Source organism: Pseudopodoces humilis, chromosome 11 (genome assembly GCF_049639895.1).
Source record: "Pseudopodoces humilis isolate 2021_Gansu_Grassland_sample_001 chromosome 11, ASM4963989v1, whole genome shotgun sequence".
Classification (NCBI taxonomy): domain Eukaryota; kingdom Metazoa; phylum Chordata; class Aves; order Passeriformes; family Paridae; genus Pseudopodoces; species Pseudopodoces humilis.
Window position 1 is genome coordinate 8,927,624 of NC_142210.1, and position 19,474 is coordinate 8,947,097.

The window sequence follows — 19,474 nt, forward strand, 5'->3', positions numbered from 1 at the left end:
TACTTTAAAAGATAAATACTCAAAAGTACTGTTCTGCCCTGATTTCTTAGAGTATTTGAAAATCCCCTCTTCTCAATGATCCTACACCACAAACCAGTAAAGTTCCTGGGATAACTGTGGAGGGTGTTTGAATCTAAACCATGATTGTAAATCTAGTTACAAAAGTTCACAGAGCAGTAAGATAACCAAAAACCAGACTGCTGCTCTGGTGGTGTGTGAGAACAGAAATGAACTTGGGTATTTTGGTATTTTGGGTGAAAGTCTTCTTGTAAAACAAACATATTTTTTACACACACAATTAAGAAGCAGACTTAACTGCAGGTACAGGGATATGTAACCGGAGTGGGCTGCTGGACAGAAGTGTTGTCTGTGCTATATACCTTCAGTTGGTCACTGCCAATTTAAGTACCATATTGCAGGCAACAAAAAATTTTTTCTACCTCCACTGTCTTTTCTCTGCTATGAGGAGCCAGATCATTCTGGTTTATGGTCCTGTTTTGACTCCATGTAAGCCAACAACATCATGGGAAATGTAATATGCTGGGTCTTTGCCAATCTGTAAGGATGCTGCAAGGGTATAAAACTCAGTAACTACAGTCAAGTGTGAAAGGTATTCCTGTCTATTCTGTTCAGAGAGCTCTAAATCTCATTCCCTGATTTGAATATGCTGGTGATACCTCCTGATGTCTTCTTTTTTAAAAGGCACTATGAAGCTGCCAAATTTCAAAACCTGTGTCACCATCAATTTTCTTGAGATCAAAATCCAACTTCAGAGCAGTGATTTATTCTTCTGTATTTGGTGAGGGAGGGGAAGAGGAGGAAGCTACACTGCTTTAGGATTTTGGCCAGAAGTGGCTGTGCCCCTGTCTTTCCTTGGTTAGTCAGCCAAGGTCTGTAACTGGCAGAAGTGAGTGAAGAATCATTTCCAGCCACTTTTGAATTTCTGTCTTAAAAGACCTTTCATGGGCTGAAAGGGGAATATATTCAGTGAAAGGTTTGAGCTCTCATCTCTGGGCTGTTGCTTTCATTGCCTCGGAGTTCATGGTCCTCGGGACTCCACTGCACCAGTATCAAGCTAGTATCAAGGTAGTGTGAATGAGACAATTTTTTTCTCTTGTAAATCTTGTATAATGCTTCTGGGTCTTGCCAAGTGGGAAAAAAAATCCTTATTATGTTTGAGACTTCTGCATGGATGCCAGTTTGTTGACTTGTCTTGTTATATACACAAATATAATTTATTGACTCCAAAGGGCTTTTGTCTCAATTTGAGCAGTGCATACCCAGGGTTACTTCCCTCTGATGAGCAGAAGTGATAGAAAATGAATGTAGTATTTCCTTTCTAGTGATTATCCCAAGGATATGGTCTGTAGTCTTAGAACTGCCAGCTCTGACCTTATCACTGTAATGTGTCCTCAGGGTTCTGCTGGTGAAGAACTGAGGCTTAACTGATGCTTAATATTAATCGAACAGTGATAACAAAGGAAAAGTCATTACTAAGGCTAAAGTGAATTAGTAGTAAAGATACTGTGGCAACAGCTATTGCTATTTGCTTGTTGTCTGGAGCACTGGCTTCTGACAGAAGGTAGGCTATTTGTATAAAAGACCTATTTACAAGAATGGCAGTTTCCCACACAACACTTAAAGGGAACTAGTGAGTAATGATGACACATCCTCCAGATTCACCCAAGTTCACCCAGGTGATGCTGTGTGTAAGAAGGAAAAGGCAGATTAATCATCAAATATAAAACAAGGGAAAAGTGGGTAGGCAGCAGTACTGCTGAAAATACTTGCTAGAAGACCACAAACTGAACATAAAGCTTCAGTACCACGCTGCTGCTTGAAAAAAGCAACAAAATTGCTCTTGGGTGAATGAATTGACTCATCCTATGTAAGACATTATTACAGTCCTGGAGGTTCTCTTTTAGGAGCCATGTTTTGCGAAAGATATAGACAAAATCTGTCTGTTTCTGCTTTATCCTTGTTCTCTTAGATAACAAAAGCTATGAGGAGAATTTGAGATGATTAGTTTAGAGTGTGAAAGTTGGGAACAGAAAGGTGAACTGATACTCTTTGTCTCCCACTGAGAGCAGAGTAAGGGGTTTTTAGCTGCATTTTCAGGCTGGAAAAGGTTTCACAAGAAGATGGTCTGTTTTCCATCACTGGAAGCCTTTATTGATAGGTTAATAGCACCTGTGTGGGTTGGATTATGTATCTCTCTCTTGACTTGAAGCAGGACAGTGGATGACACAGCTTTTCTAGGTTTATTTTCAGTGAATCATGTAGCAAATGGAATCTTTAAAAGTGATGGTATCAGTGTCTAGCTGAATTGTTCATGTAGGTTTTCAAATCTTAGCTATAACATTATTAAAGGAGACTTTAAGATCAAGAACCACTCAGGGTTTTGTCCCAAAGTTTGGATCTTTGACACAAGCAGAAAAAAAAACAGTTCAGATTTTGCACTATTGCAACTTTGATTCCTGGCTTCATTGACTGAGCAGATGGGATCAGTCCCATCTCAGTGTGCTGCAAAGAGAGTAATGAAGATTGTAGCTCTTGTGGAGGTACTCCGAATATTTCTAATGCAGAGTTTAAATTAGTTTCAATTTTTTTGTAAAATTAGTGCATGTTGTCCTTATGTGCAACTGAAGGCATGTTGATCCTACATATTTGTTGTTATCATTATGGAAGCTTTCTTTCAGCTTAGCAAATATGAGCATAAACCCTGTCCTGCTGTAATCTGGAAAGTAAGGACACTGACTTTGGATGTTCCAGAATTTCAAAGTCCCTTCCTCTACATAAATGCTGAAATCTTGAGAGCTAAATTTAGCCCAAGGCATTTTTTTTTCCAAGCTGAAAAGAGATCTATGAACTGCTAAAATAGCAACTTCTTTTTGGTATTGATGACACAGTAGTTGCACTAATACTGTTGACATGAAGTCTAAGGGTTTTTTTAGGATAAAATTTACAGACAGTAAAAATACACAAATTCCAGTAAATGTTTAAACAAAGGGGTTTTGTTGTTTTCAGCACAATAACTGAAATATAGAACTTCTGTTCCCTTTTTAAACACAACTCTGCCATAACATCCAGAAATACCTCCTATTAATAATTTTTTTCAGGCTTTGCCAGGATGTCAATCATGCCACAACTGGAAAAAGTTAGTACCCAAAATAAAATGGAAATCAGAAACACCACAATAGCTACATATGATGTGTTGAGCATTTACAATGCTGAGCTATTGTTAAAGGTCTAAAAAGCAGATTGGCCAGCAAATGAGGTGGTGTGCCAGGCTGCTGCTAAGAGCCCTGACAGAAGTAGCTTACTGCTTGATTAAACTGGTACAGCACAAAAATGGGTGGAGAGGAGAGAGCAGGGTTTTGTGGCTGCCTGCAGAGCCCAGATGCTCCTTGCCTTTGTTGCAGAGTGCTGCCAGCACACTTTTGTGCAGGCTGGAGATGGGGCAAGGCCACAGCACAGGAGTGCTGCAGCTTCTGCTGCTCCGTGGAGTAAGAGGAGATGTGATGAACCGAGCCCCTTCAAAAACATGGCTTGACTTGGATGGATTTTCCCCTTGGAAATACTGAACACTGCACAACCACCAGATCACCTTCTGGGTCAATGACTTGATTTTTAAGGATCAAGGATCCGGCTGAGCGAAATACTGGAGCTCTTCCCTTGCATCCCAATCTCTTCTAAAACATCAAATCCTTAGATATTTACAGAAACTCATGTTAAATCTGGACAAAATTAAGTCCTTTTTGAGTATTCATCTAGTTTTTCATGCAGTGAGTTTCGTCTTGCAATGTTGCATATTACTTTAGTCCTTTCTAAACAAGCAAGGACTTTGGGTTTCTGCAGCTCCAAGAACCATGCAGACACTGTTTATAATACCACACCACTGTTTTTAATTTCTTCTCAGTACATATTAAAATTTATATATGCTTTAATATCTTGGTGGTAACCTCATTGCAAATTTCTATATAGAAATATCTACTGAAAGAATATTTCTATATTCTTTGTCCTCCCACATGGTACCTTTTTGAGAGAAAAGGTGCAGTCCTAGTGCTTAAATTGCTGTGTGAGATCAGGTGCCTTGTAAGACTTCTCCGTTATTACAATGCCGGTGTTTGAAAAAGTTAATTGCATCTTTAAGTGTCTACATTTTCACTTAATATTTCTTAGTCATTTTCTAAGGTGTTGGCCAGTAAAATAGTCAGAAAGGGCAATCTGCAGAGCTAAAAAAAATCTAAACAATAATAATAATAACAATAACAACAATAATTTTGAAAAAGGACAAAAACTGAAAAAAAAATCCCAAACCATCTCATATCTGTTTTTCTAGAAAATGTAGAAAATGCAAAAAACTGTCCAGAACTTTTACACCTGACCAGAACTGAATTGGAAGTAACAGCTTGGTTTTGAAAGCATTTATATCTTATTACTTGTCCCTTGAGTTGTGTGGTTCTTCTGCCGTCAGGGTTTCACAGAAGCAAACCTTCCAAAGCAAATAAATAAATAAAATCCCAGCTGACAAGCTAATATAAATGGTATGAAACAGAAGGGTAAATGGGGGGGATGGGGGGGAACTGATTTGACATAAACAAATTAGAGCTGTTGACAGTGTGGGTGATTTTGAGAAATGCAGTTCCATTAAATTCACAGATATGAATCCTGACAAATAACAAGCCATGGTAATTTATATAAACAAGGAAAGGCAATAATGAGTGGATGTGGAATTCTAACAAGAATTTGGTTGTTAGTACAGCACAAAACCTTGTGGCAGTATGGATAGAATAAACTGAGAGCCCTGCCATGGTGAGGCAGTGCTAACATGCATTGTCCCTCTGGAAATAACCACAATGCTGTGCCAGGATGAAAAGATTGGAGGAACTAATGTAATTCTTTGCCTTTCACACTTTGTATAGCAAAACCAGAAAGCACATGCTTAGATTGTAAAATCATGTAAAAACATAGGTCTCTCAGTGCTGTGCTGTAGAGGAAGGTTCTGGTGCCGGTGTCTCCAAGGCCAATTCAAGCTATCAGACCCTCTGCACTATACAAGCTGTGTATATGTGGGGGTTTTGTCCCCCAGAACTCCTTTTAATTCATTTGATGTTTTATCTGCTTTACACTGAAATTTCTGTGCAGGCAAGTGTTGTTTTTTCAGTAGAAATGGTTAATACCATACTTGATGTGCTGCTTCCTGCCTGCAGGCACCTCATGGAGTTCATATTCTTCTACTCTTTGTGGAAAGAGCCTTTTTCACCTTTTGTTGAGGGTTCTTAATGAACAAATCTTTTAAATATTCAAAGCACTGTATTTATTTAGATAAAAGCTGTTAATTATAAATGACCGGCCATATGGCCATTAAGACTAACACATAGTAGGATATAGAGGGAATGAATATTTTAGATAATAAAGGACTGTTTTAAAAAATACACACTTTCTTGATATTATGTTTCATGTAGGTTTAACAATGGAGTGGTGATTGATAGCCTGCAGTGGTTCACACTAAAGAACTTGGTTTTCTTTTCTTTTGTATTTTTAATGCCTCACTATTGAAAATTTGCTATTAAAAAAAACCAACAAAACCACAAATGAAAAGCCTCAAGGAAAGCCAGATGGCTAAATACTGGCATTTGAAATAAAAATAAAATATTCAGCTATACATATATGTCTTAAATACACTTATAGTAGTCCTTTGTTAGCCAGACTCTCTTCTCTATTGCTTTTGCACTGGTAAATTTGAACTTGCTTTGCATATTTTTCAGCAGATTAAAGTTGAGCAAAAGTATGGTTAAGGAAGTTTTAGTGCTTATTGGTTCTAGCCCCAAATCAAAGACAAAAGGTCAGGTTTTTGCCAGATGTCTTAACCTGAAGTCTGGCAGGTTTGTTTGGTTTTTTTGAAGCTCTGCCCATGGACAGGGATATTATTAGCAACCTTTTGAAGATGTCTCAGCTTTTCCTAATAACACTGCTGTTGTATGAAATTTTGCTGATACTGAAAATCTTTAAACTTTGTCTGTAGTGATGGTGTCCTCGTTGCCTGGAACCCTGTTGGGAAAAATGAGCAACAGTTCAGGGAATCTCGTGTGTAGATAAGCAGACACCACCACCAACTGAAAAGTATGGTGGAGACATATGAAAGCCCAGTTCTTCTACAGAAGCCCAGCCAACTCCAGGAGCAATCGAAGAAATTCCCTGCAGGTATTCAGCATTTTTCATCTGATTCATAAAAGAGCAACCATTGTATCATTACTGCATTGACACCCTCCTGCTCTGGTGGAAAAATTTCCTTTTTATATTTCCTGTACTTTCTGGTTTTAATAATCAGGACACATATTTGAAGACAGTCACTGAAGACTAGGGTAGCATCAATTAGTGCCACTGATAATGCAACTTTGGAAAATGTGTCCATCAGGTATCCAGTGATGTGGATAGTGCCTAAATGGAACCTGCTGTTTTCTTTCTACCATCTTGTTTCAAAAGACCCTTGATGGAAATGGGCGTGTTTGGGTTTCTCTCAGTTATGTGAGAAAACTGAAGAGGCTACAGCTCACTCCAGTCAGGTCTGTTTCATTTTTTTCCTATCTCTGTCTCAGTTTGGAGATGAAGTTGAGTTGTTTTTTTGTGTGTTCCTAGCCCGGACTTACTTTCAGGGTTACTTTGCTACCATCAGAAACTCATCACTCCTTCCTGTCTTGAGATTAATAATTGAATTTGAAGAACCAAACTGCTGGCATTTTAGATTCAAAATGTGGTAGGAAAACACCATGGTCTAAATTAAAATTGCCGTGGATTACTGTTGTGTGTCTCCCAGTAAAGTCTCTTTCAGGCTTTTTGCAACCTTCATCTTTTGGCCCATTTACCCAGGAGTGCTATGAACTTTCGTGGCATGTGAGATGGTAAATACCATTTTGGCAAGTCCCTGTGTATCTAGGGAAGGCTGTGTGTGGGTGCAGCTCTATCTACCTTACTCTCATTGCTGTAGGGAGCAAAGAAGGCATGAGCAGAAATGAGACGTGGTGGGGGCTGGACTGGTGGCGTTCCATCAGGTCTTCACTGTCAAAGTTGCTGCCTACAGCACTATATTTTTAGAGCAGTTATATATTACAGTAATGCCAGATGCTCTGAAGGAAGATTTGGAGAGTGAAAAATGGATTAAGGTTTATTGTAAAATTTCTAAATCTGTGTGAAGACATGCAAGATCTGATTCCTGTTCTTCAGTACAGGGATGATTCACCACTCTGAGAAAATACTAGGAAAGAAATAGGCCCATCTAACAGCTTTAGATTAATTCTTCAAGTAGATAGAGAGTTATTTAAAATAGTTCAATTTTGAAATAACTTTTAAATAAGCACAGAGTTTTCACTTGCTCTTAGTTCTTATACCAGTTGTCTCACACAGCAGCAATAGCCAGCAGAGATTTCCAGCACTCTTCTGTAGTCACAGATACTACTTCCCCAATAAATCAATGAAAAGTTCAGTCTAAGTTTGTATCTAGCACCTGACAGAAACACTTAGTACAAAGTCAGGTATCTGACCTATAGAAAACCTAAGTAATGTTTGAAATATTAATGAATAGCAGAATTATAGATGAATAGACACAAAATATTTTGACTGTTCAAATATTGGTAGTGTTTAATATTTGTAAATTAATTCAGCCACCAAACATTTTGATCTATTCTGGTTACTCAAAAAGTGCAGCTGCAGAAGCCATGTACAATTCCTGAATACATAAAAATTAAATGGAAAATACTAGGTTCTGCTGCTGAGACAACAGAAAATGACTTAAACAAAAGCTGTCATTGCAGATGTCAGGTCAGGGAAACTGTGCTGCATATACTTGAAGTTCCACAGATAACTAGAATAGGTGCCTCTGAGAAAATCTACTCCAAATAATAAAATCCCATTTGTCCAAGGAATCTAAAACCCTTTGGGTGAAGACAGTGATTTGGGGCTATTTGCTGTTTCTGCAATGGCAAGTTGCAGTTCTGAAGGGCTTTTTCTGAACCCACTAAAAGCAGCTGTCTGGTGAGACAAACTCAGACTAGATCAACTCCCATAGGAATTGTTGTAGTCCTACTGTTAGCAGTGAGCATTCTACCCTTCATGGTGAATGTTTGTACTATGCACAAGATTTAGCACCGTGTTCAGCAGCCTCATCTTTTTTAATGGCAGTTTCCTTGATTGTGTTCTTCTTACACAGCCTTTCACAAGAAACCTGACCAAAGCTGGCTCCAGCAGACACACTACTCGCTTTCCTTTTCTTCTAAGAATGTAATTTGTTCCACAGCAAGGACGAGAAATCTCCAGGAAATTGGTCATTGCTAGGAATGTCCCACTGTTCCTGAGTTTTTGGGTTTTTGTGTATATGAAGGAGAAACTCAAGAGGTTTCCTGGAGGATCAGGAATAGGTGGTCATATACACTTATATTCCACTATACACAGTGCTGCTCCTTATGGAATATGCATTTAAGGCAGTGATTGTGTCTTTCTGAGAGCTGGGCAAAGTGATCAGAAACAAAAATCTCTTGAGATATGGCTCCCAGGATTTTGCACATCATAGAAAACTTTTTGCTTTGTGCTGGAGTGCAAAGTGACATGTCACATCCCCATCAGGAAGGCTGCAGGATGATTTTCATAAGCCTGCATGCCTCTAAGAGAGTTTAATAGGTTACAGTGGATGTCCAAATTATACATTATTGTTCAGAGAGATGAAAGATTAGTGGAAAATCCTTATCAGGGAAGGAATTGTTGTGTTCTTCAGTGAGCCAGTGCTGTCATGATCCATACAAGCTGATTTGGGCCAGTCCTGTCAGACTGCAGACTGCTTCCTGTGCTAATGGGGCAGAGTATGGCAGTGACTTCTCAAACACCACTGTCTGTAACTCATCCCATGCACCGCTTTTTAAGACCCCAAGAGTAGTATTTGAGTACATCATACCGACCAGTGGTAGAAAAGAAGGGACTTTCTTGAGTTGGCTTTTAGAATTTCTGTATGAATCCATAACAGAACTTTCAGATAATTCCCACTGCTCAAGTTTAATCTAGATGCAGAGTTTTTTACTGTGTTCCTTCCTTCAGTTGAGGGGACTGTTGTTGAGGAACCCTCTTACATTCTCATTTATATTTGCAAAACCCTTCCACTTTAGCAGATGGAAATTTATGCAGTGACTCTATCTTATTTAATGTGAAAGTCAGTCTGTCTGTTCCATGTACCCCTACAGTCAAGTCTGTTTTCAATCCTTTGTGTCACCCTCCCAGTTAATTTGTCTTATATTGTATGTGACAACATTTACTGTTTAAGCCAAAATCCCTTAGCCCATGTCTGTCTTTATTGCCTTTCTTCTTCCTTGAAGCTATTTGCAATTAAACTACAGTGGAATATGAAGCACCAGAAACGTTAGACTATCTTGGCAATGAAGAGGCATGAAACAGATGAATAATGAGAAGCACAAGATAAGAAGCAGTAATGCCACTTCATTCTGGAGTGCCTATTCTGGCAAAGAGTTCACATCACCTTTTACAGTTTTGTATCCTATTTATGAGTCATAGGAATGATTAAGAGGAAAAAAAGTCTTACCAGAGAAGAGTCCTCAGATTTGTTTAAATTATGGAAATTAAAAACTTCAAGGCCTTTTTTGCTAAAGATTAAGAATTAGCTATTTGAGATTGCTAATGCACTTCAGCTTGGAGAAGTGTGTGGATAAAGGAAAAAGAGGACTCATGCTTGTGCTTTTTTTCTTGGATGTGTCCATTTTGACCAGTGTGTGAGTAGAGCTGACACAACATCACAAGCTGCCTTCTTTTTATTTCTTCCCAGATCTTAGCCTGGGACAATTCTCTGTTCATGGATAATGCACATTTGTGACAAATATAAAAAGCAAAGCTCAGCGAACAATGAACACGAGATTGTAGAGATGTCAAAATTTTCCTTGAAGCTTTCTTAGCTTGTGTATTTTTCCACATGCAAAAACATGTTGGAGCTATGGAACTCAGTGAACCTGTTTCTTTTCTGTTATATGGACCTCTTTCCTTTTTGTTGCTGAAATTTGATGAAAATTGCCAATACTCTGAATATGAAACATGGTTAATTTTCTGCTATTTACTTAGAGTTGCTTTTAATAATCTGGAGAGCAGAAATAAAAGTTCTATTGAATATTTCTGTGTGGTGTGCTGAAGGGAGCAAGTTTGTGTAAGACAGTGGACAGGGATGCAATGAGAGAAATACAGAGGCATTAGGTTTACTCAGCACAAAGGTCAGCTTGTGTAGGGCAAAAATACTCAGACAAAGGCAAATTTAGTGCCTTCTGCCACTTTATTTGCACAGCTGATTGTGACTGCATGTTACATTTTGAGTAACTGGAACATAGGACACCTATGTAATAGAATGTTTTCAGGAGATATGCCACTGTGGTTTTTCTTGGGTTAGAGTAGAAACAAATTTTCTTCTTTCCTCTCTCCCCCCTTCTTTTTTATTTTGTTTCTGGCAGAAAAAGCTTTTGTTTAAGCTTTTGCCACTAGAAAGCCTAGAAATAGTAGTAATGTGGAATTCTGATAATGAAGGAAAAAGCATCATCATTACATTCCCACAAAATGTGCAAATTAGGAGGAAATTTCCCTACAGAAAAGAGTTGTCTGACGGTTGAATCAGAATTGATCTGTAGGTAGAGGTATGCAATGCCATCTGATTTGAGGGTATTTTTAATGTATAATTTAATTTTTGAATGCTAAATATCACTGTCTAATTTTTGAACTGTGATGGTTAATGGCACCTGTGAATAAAAAGCTTAAAAATGCCTTTAACTTCTGCCCACTGCTCCACAGTAATTTGCTTTATTGATAGTGAAACATGTCCCTTGGACAAGACCAAGACATCTTATGCTCAAGAGATATTCTGGACTTCCTCTGCCTCATTTAAGTTGGATCTGGTTGTGATTTTAATTAAATGCTTTTTCAATCAGAAAATGTTGATTCATGAAAGCCAAAACATTTTGGAGAAATGAGCTGATTTGTAATTTCTTTCATTGTGGTGACTGTCTGGCTTTCAAAAAAGATTCTATTTTAGAACTTAGAAACCTGAAATGAGTTCAGGCAAGCCACAAGTTTACTCCAAATGTTTCCTTTTGATCCTCTTTCCCAGGGATTAATTCAGAAAGGATTAATTATTTAAAGTTAATATGTATTCTTTAAAATGTCTCATTACTCTTTAGGTGACAGGATCTCTTTTGCTATGGGGTCTGTTCTTTCTCAAGTCAACAAATGCTCCTAATTGTGCTTTCTCAGCCCTCTCCTTTCCCCTACAGGGCAGAAGCTTCATTTCCTCTTTCCTTTTATAAGTTTAATATCAAGAAAGGTGGGGAAACAAAGTCAAGCTTGAATTTCATTTTATGCCTGCTATCGCACTCTTTCTGGAAATGTTGATGTCTTTTTTTTTTTTTTTCTTAGTTAAAAAGAAATAGTGAGGCCATTTCCCAGTGAAGAATTTTCTCACATAGAATTTCTCATTGGCTCTGGTTGGTGCCCCCTAAACATTCACTTACCCTTGGGCTTGTTCTCACCAGTAAGGTGGAGTGGTAATTTCTTCATACCAGGGTAGGTAACAGCACTTGCATCAAACTTTTATTCCTAATACCACCTGTGGTTAATTCAACCACTCTCATGGAAAGTAAAATTACACTGATAGCAGGGGAAAAAGTCTCAGTCATCTTCAGAGTTTATTGCTGGCTCCGTGTATGATGGCACCAAGATAAATATATTTCTTTTTTATTTTTTCTGCCCATCCCTCCATCTTCCCTAGCCCATGTTTTAGCTGTTTGGTTTTTGCTTCTAAATATTTCTAGAAATGACAGAGCAACTGGCCCTTAAACATATAAACTTAAGGCAGTCAAAGTTATTTCAGTTTACTTCTTTCATTTACCCTGCACCAGTGTGGAACACACCACTCTTGATGTTATGTGTAATGCTGAGTATTTATGAAAATAAAGTATTTATTTTTCTTATTGATATGACTAGGCAAAAAAGTTGGTTTTGGGGCTGCTGTACAGACAGGTAATTTTTTCACAGAAAGATGTAATTCTGCCCTTGGCCTTTAGCAGTGCCAAGCCCATTTTCCAGGAATCTGAGAGCATTGTTTTACAATGGAAGATGTGAACTGCAACTTCCACTGCACATTTGTTTATTGTTCTCTGGATGAGATTAGTTTAGCAAATACTTGGTCCAGTTTAGATGATAAACAATTTAATGTTCAATATATGTTGCAAGTAATGGATTTTTAAAATATAGATTGAACAAAATTGGTATTACATATGGTCTGATCTTAAGTAGCCTCATGAATCCAGGGTATTGTAAATTGAAATAGTCTCTAAAATGAAGGACATCTTTCCCTGGCTGCCAGGGAGTAGTATTTCTGGCACTTGTGTGTGGTGGCATTGGTTTGCATGCTTATACACACAGTTTTTCCAACCAGTATTTTATCAGCTGTAATATATAAAATATGAGTCATTTTCATTTAGTCTAATTAGAGTTTGCAAACAGTAATTCCAGACAAAACCAGTCACACTGTATTAAACACTTAAGTGTGGTGAGCAAGAGTGCAGGTTTTGTTTCTGAAGGGTAGTCTGTGTACAAGAGGTATTTAATTAGTTTTCATCAGAGCTATGGATCCTGTATTTGGGGATTAAAAACAAGCCAGGAAAATCTGGCAGAGCTGAATTGCTATGTGCAAGCTCATGACTAAAAATAGTGCCAAGATGCATATAGACAGCAAACAATACCATCATAAATTTATTGAGAAATCTCATGTGAAAACAAGGGTTAAACTCTAGCTTTGGATTCACGCCGTATACCTTTCCCTTCTTCCATCTGCCTATCAGGCACAGAGTTCTTATTCTCTCCAGTATGCCAGCTCTTGAACTGAATATGGTTGATGATGAGCACACTATAAAATGCTTCAGTGTATTTTGAGGGTTGAAAGGACTAACAAATGCAATATATATGAATGTGATACTTTTGTAATTAATTTCACACACACACACAAAAATACATTACAGAAGTGTGGAGAATGTGGTTTGACCATAAGGATGCCAGGGGATCTTAAGCTATTAAGGCTGGAGCTTTGTCCTTAATTCACCCTGTCATTTCTAGGTATTACAGTGTGTGGCACCAAATGTAACACACTGTCTCACATCTAGTGTAAAAAAAAAGCATGGTATAATGTGAAGTATATTGGGCAAAAGTAGTCTGCTGTGAACTGAGCTTCAGTCCACAATTTTCATGGTGTATCTTTAGGACAGGTCTGTGCAATTACTTTGAGCTTTTTGTACATGAAATATTTGTAACACTGGAAAAAAAATCCTGCAAAATTATTCAGTGTATTTGGAACACAGAGTATTTAGCATGATACATTAGAAAACAGGTACTTCGGAGAATCTAATGGCTCAAGATAACAGAGAAATCTATATTTTGCCTCATTGGAGCCGTGTCTATGTATTGTGTAAATCCATAGAGGTATATTCAAGGTGATTATCCAGGATTTAGTTCTGTGTGGGAGCAGGGGGAAAAGGTCTAATGGAAATGTCGACAGACCATTAACTAGAGTATCACTAATGGGTGATATAATAGAGAGAGATATTTTTAATTGTAAAGGGGTTAATTGGTATTCCTCATTTGCATTCCTTTCTTCCTGAGTGGTGGCAATTTGAGCTCATCCAGTGATAGGAATGGTTTTTATACTGAGAGAATATGAAGGATCATAATATTTTCTCTAAGAAAATATGCAGGAGGGAAAACCAGAAATATATTAACTGACATATGATGATTATCCAGCTATAGCTGAGGAGAAAACTGATTTTCCTAAGAATTTATTAAGGGAGTGACTACAGGAAATTACTGTTTCCTTAATATTTAGAAGAATTTGATTTTTTGATTTTGTTTTGTATCTGAGCATGAAAAAATTTCTCACATTGGCCAAAGTGGTCACTGTGACTTACATGTTGCAAAACTCAACCCTTTTCTCCTTGGGGATAGGATTTTCTGAAAGTAAGAGAATAGCTACTGTTAATGTAGGTTATGTCTAGTCATTCAGACACCTAAAACGAGGCTTGTCTCCCTAAGCTGATGGGAACAAATTGGGCTTTTGCTCCCTGTTGCCCTCATAGGATCTTGTTTGGTCCATGACCAGAGGAACTGGTCAGCTGATGCCAACAGGCTGCCCTGTTACCTCTCACCTTGTCACCAGCCTGTTCTGACAATAAGATCTTCCCCTGGTGCTGGTTAAGCTTGGATCATTGTGCAGGGTTTAGGTCAGGAGCAGCTAACAAGGGCTGGGGGAGCCTGGCCACGAGCCACCAGGGCACACTGCCAGCAGTGCCTTCTGCCTGCACGACACCCAGTCTCCACCACCTGCCTGCAGCTCTCCATGCCTGGACTGGGCTCCAGGGGCTGAGCCTCTCCCAGTCCAGGCTGCCCACACACCTTCAGGAAGCTCTGAGCCTACCCAGTTCCTCACACTGTTGCTGCCTCCACAAGTGGCACTCGCTGCTTTGGGTGATGTGAGCAGGGTGAGGCACCCAGCCTTCCTCACCACTTATGGCCCTGTACGAAGCCTGACGACCTCTTTGAGGTAATTTTCTTGATCTCAGGAGTTAATGAGACCTTCTTTGTCTCATTAGGAAAAGCAAACAAAAAAACAAGTGCATATGCATGTCCTCTGTCTGTTCTTCTGGGGCCATCTCTTCTTTGGCTTGAAGTCATCCTCCCAATGTTCTCTAATTTCTTTTTTTTTTTTTTTTTTCTTTTTATAACTTCTCCTCAATTCTCTTTCTCCCTAACATTCACTGAGCTGTGCATGTTTTCTCTAGAGGTCTAAAAGCTTTTTCATTCATATTTCACAGGCCCTCCTGTCTCATTCTGAAGTATGTAGCAAGAAATCTTTTGTGTGGATTTTTATTAAGTACTGAAAGAAAAAATATTTAAAAAATACATTATATAGTTGCATGAGTTATAGGTATTAAGTATATTTCATTGAGTAAATAACATCTTTTAATTTCTTTGCAAAGTTAATGCCTTAAATAATTTAACCAACAGCAGCAATTTACTCATATATACTATCTTAAAGTACATAGAACTGCTATGTTTTAATAGAGGAATTTGCCAATTTGTCAGTCCTAAAGTACAAACTGCAATTTCTTCTTTGAGTCTTTCCAGTCTTCAAATGTTTACTGTGCTTTTATTTAGTGGTCCAGATGTTTTTTTTGTGAGAGTGAATAAAGCCGGCTTTCCTCATCTTTGCCCATTTCCTGCTGGATTTATGAGACTGTTTTTTCTGTAGTACTGGGAAAAAAATTGCAGATTCTATCAATAAGTACAGATAGGAGACTTCAAGTTTCTGGAGAATTTCTCATCTTTCATTCCAAGACCTCTTGCACTAGACTTCATCATCGGTTGCTTTTACAGATTTTGTTCTCTGTGGGATTCCAGGCACACTTGTTTCAGAGTTCAGAGGTGCTGTAGGGCTCACTAGAGCTCCTTGTTCACAGCTGAGTCTCTCACCAGCTTGGATGAAAGCAAGAAATTGGATGTTCCTGAATGACACCCAACTGGCCTGCCTTCCATCTGCTGGGCTGCACTGGGTCTCTGCTACCCACTGATTGCATAGGCAGGGTGGTCCTCTCACAAATAACAACACCCACGTGGTGCCAAAATCTCAGGCTAGTTCTCAGCTTGATCAGCTTCCCAATCTGCTTCACCACACGGCCAAGTGACATTTGTGCCAGAATAAGGCCAAAGGAGGAGCTGAGGGTGGGAGGGAAGCAGGGCTGCATTCTTGGTTCTGTTTTTTAATCTGCAGAGCTGGCTTAAACAAATTTGTAATGGCTGGAATTGTCTGGTAAAGCACTTTGCAACTTACATGCATGGTCACATTTGTGTGCTGTGTACATACACCTTTTCTGCTTTCTGCCTTAAGGCAGCTGGGTGGTTGCATGCACTTGCCAGAGTTTTGGAGTTTCTGGGACAGGGAGCGCTGCCTGTGAGCTCCCTGACTGCCTCCAGGATTTTCTTTGTTCATGGAATCTTCAGCAGGCTGAGTCTCAGTGCACCAGCTCTGGCATGTGTACTGCCTGGGCACTGGCCTCATTCCCAGCGAAGCAGTGCTTGTAGCACGGGGAATTTTCACTCCAGTAAAAGTCACGGACCACCTTGGCAGGGCTACCATTCTCACGCTGTGAAGTGCCCTCTGCATTGTGTAGTGCAAGGAAGTGATTTGGTTGAAAGAAACACCATCTTCTTTGTTTTTTCAGATTCTCCCTCATTCTCACCCAAAATTATTTCTGTTCTGGATCATTTCCATGACCCAGTTCCCTGCAAGCCCTCACAACTGGGAATGAGCAGCAGGGTGGGGAGGTGACAACCAAGCTTAAACTGCCTGCCCTTTGTACTCCATAGGAAAAAGAGTGCTAGTTTCTTTGGGGCTAGAAAACTGAGGCTACCAGAGCAGAAATAGAGCATCGTGTGAGTGCAACTCTACTGACACAGCTGGGATTATCCAGGAGTAATAAACCCACCTACTGCCCCCTGTATGAGCTGAACAGTTCTGCCAGTGCAACTGCATCTGTGCTGGGGGATTTTACCAGCATCCACTGTGCTATAAATACAGATGTCTGTATTTGGACCTGACCATAGAATGTATCTTTACCAGCTTTAATTGATTTTAGCTAGGAGCTAACTGGCTCCAGAAGAACTACTTATAGCTTAACATTTCTGTGGAAAATGTACCATTTAGTAATTAATGGGTTTGGAAAGCAGCCAGAATCTTTCCATCTAATCCAGTTTAAGAAAAAAGTATCAATTGACTCTTTTTTGAATGGTAAATATAACGAAATATTTTACAAAATATCATGGTTAAAAATAGCCTAGTTGCACTAGCTGTCATGTAGGATAAATCACTTGCATCAGGATGTGATTTTTTTGATTTGTGGTCTGTGCAAATAAGCACAAGGTTTTGCTCCATATTTTGTATTCAGGCAAAGTTCCCTGTGGACTTCAATGGGAATTTTGCCTAAGCAATAACAGCAAAATTGGTCCCATGAGAAAAAAACCTGATCACTGGGGAAAATTAAGAGATTTTTCTTAAAGGCACAGATGGCAGTTAAGCATTTAACTTTAATTGGCTTTTTACATGAGTAGGGACCCCTCTACTGTTTTACCTTTAGAAGAATCCTCCTCAGAACTCTGAAGAGAGAAATGTGCGTGACAGTGGTGGATAGTCTGTTGCTGGGGGGATAGAGCCAGTGTGCTCCAGGGAAGTTAGAGAATGCTGCAGAACGATGTGAAATAGCTGAAACAAATGCCAAGATGGAGCACTGAGAGCTTCCTTTACTCTCATCGTGTGAGTAGCTTTACTTGTCATGGCAGCAGTGTGTGTGTGTGAGGAGTGAGAGGGGCAAACGAGGGGAGAGGGAGAAACTGCAGAACTCCAAGGGTTTATAAGAATGCTTAAGGGGGAAAAACATGAATGTTAAAGCTTATCTGGGGCATGGAATGAAATAATTTGGGAAAAGTAGCCTTGAAGGCTCGATTTAGTATTTCAGCATGTCAGGCTGAAAATTAATTGAAAATAGATCTTTAAGTTTTCCTTTTGCTTAGCATGAATGTAGGTGGCTACTAAGAGCATGAAAAAACAAAAGAGATGGTTGTTTAAGGTCAAAGTTATGGTAAGCACTCTTCTTGGGTTTTGATGTAGTTTGTTTTTGATGCATTTTCCTCAAATTAACTCACTTCCATTTAAAAATATTTATTAATGCTTTGTTTAATATCATGTTTAAATCCAAATAAAAATCTAAGGAGCTTTTTTCAATTGGTGCTAAAGGCCCATCACAGTGATTGCTAAGCTGAGACTTAGAATGATGCATAGGCAAGACTGTCACTGAAAATTTCACTTGCCTCACACATGGACAAGATAGTAGCTGTAACGAAACTATGCTTTTTTTGGGAAATGAAGAGACTTAGTATTTGGGACTGATTAGAACTCAATTCTGGGTATTGGAAGCAAGAAAAGCTAAAGGCCACTGCTGGAAAAGTCAAGGATAGTAGCAAGGCCTGGGTTAAGAGCTGTGGCCTGGCATCAGGCAAGGAATCCATACTTCAAGGGGCATGAAGTGATTAGAGCAACTGCAGACTGGCAGAAACAAAACCTAAGAGTCAGGACCAAGCACACGGGAGACATGGAAAAGCAATTGAAGCTAAGGAAGCATTGTACAGGAGAAAGAATAAAACCAAGTTTAGCTTAGCCAAATAATTTGTTTAACAGCCAAAACCAGTATCTTGATGGTGTCGTAGTTGTAAGTGTGGGTAAACTGGCAATGCTTAGCTTCTGCTGGGATGATTCTGGCTTAGTCAGCCTCTGGTCTTGGCAAAACCTGACTGATAGGATCCCTGTCTCCTTTGATTGCTGCATGAACAGGTCTTGTTCAATAGCCTCTCTCTTCCCATTCACTGGGATATAGGGTTTGGGTACAGGGATGTATATTGCTACCACGGTCTTCTAGGTTAGGTGTTGGGAATTTATAAGGTTTAAGTCCTCAGTTTCTGGTTTTCATTTAAGGTTTTTTTTTAGAACTTGTGGACTGTCCATTCCTAGAACTCTTCATCTATGGTCTGTTGGTCAGATACAGAAATCTGTCATGGAACTGCCTTCTCTGGAGAAGCTACAGGTAACCTGGGGGGTGCATTCAAAGACAAGAAACCTGTTCTTTTTGACCCTCATAAATGTAAATAATTACATAACAGTCTCTGTATCAACTCAGGTATTACGAAGCTTAGGCCTGGAAACATGGGATTTGCTTTTCTTGGAGAGTCTTCCTCCTCCATTCACCAGCCAAGCAGTAACAGAGTCACTGGCACTGACTCTAATCCATTTGTCTTCAAGCTTCCCTTACTTCAGGGACAGGCAGACTGTCTTTCTCTGTCACTAAGTGGTCTGTTAGCATCTTAAATGAATGTTCTCTTCCTCTTGAAAGCCCTTTGTCTCTGCATTGCCTGCAGTCTTCAGGCCTTGCAAATCCTCAACCTGTCACTGATGCTGAAAGGACTTGACATGCCCTGGACAAAGGAGCCTCCTGCAGAGGTTTTCTGTCTCCTCATAACATACTCTGTGCTCCAGCCCACTGCCAGCATGGCCAGGCAGAGACTGGGGTATCCCACAACTATTTTGAGTAGTTGCCAATGAGCAGTTCCAGAGCACATAGTTCATATTCTTTTTCCTGGTTTGCAAATGTCAACCACAGGTCAAACCACATCTGTCTGTCTGTATATATGTTGTATATGTGTGTGAGCATGTATACATACAGAAACAGAATGGGTTAATCTTTCAGGTATGTAATGAAGCCTTGCACATGTGCTTCAGAAATTCCAAGCAAATGCAAGTAATTACATCTGCTGGAATTGAGTGGTTGTAAACTCCAGGAAGGAT